Source organism: Corvus brachyrhynchos, unplaced genomic scaffold, assembly GCF_000691975.1.
Source record: "Corvus brachyrhynchos isolate BGI_N302 unplaced genomic scaffold, ASM69197v1 scaffold59, whole genome shotgun sequence".
In the NCBI taxonomy this organism is placed as follows: domain Eukaryota; kingdom Metazoa; phylum Chordata; class Aves; order Passeriformes; family Corvidae; genus Corvus; species Corvus brachyrhynchos.
In genome coordinates this window covers 1779762-1780174 of record NW_008246054.1, presented here as the reverse complement: position 1 = coordinate 1780174, position 413 = coordinate 1779762, and positions in this window count along the sequence as shown.

Genomic DNA, 413 nt, shown 5'->3' with positions numbered 1-413 from the left:
TCCATGCGCCGGGCGAGCGCGGGGCACCCTATATAAACCGCCTCAAAACAATAAATAAGAACTTTCTAGTGGCCATTTAAATCCTTTGCAACAAAAGCTGCGTCTCTTTAATGAAGCAATTTGAATGTGGATTGAATTCTCCCCCTGCCTGCACTTAACCCGGGCCTCTTGAAGTAATCGCTCGGTTCCCATGCGAGCCAAGGCGCTGAAAAACCCCCCAAACTACCTGCAATTAGAAATTGCCGTAAATGCCCGAGATAAGAGGTACCAGAGTGTCAATTCCGGCTGTCAATCAGGGAATCCATCAGGCCACCCAAAGAATTGCAAATTTGATTTTTTTAATGGTAGTAATTAAAAATCGAAATTCTTCCCCCTCTCCCTCTGCCGAGCACAAAACGCCCCAGAAAACGCCG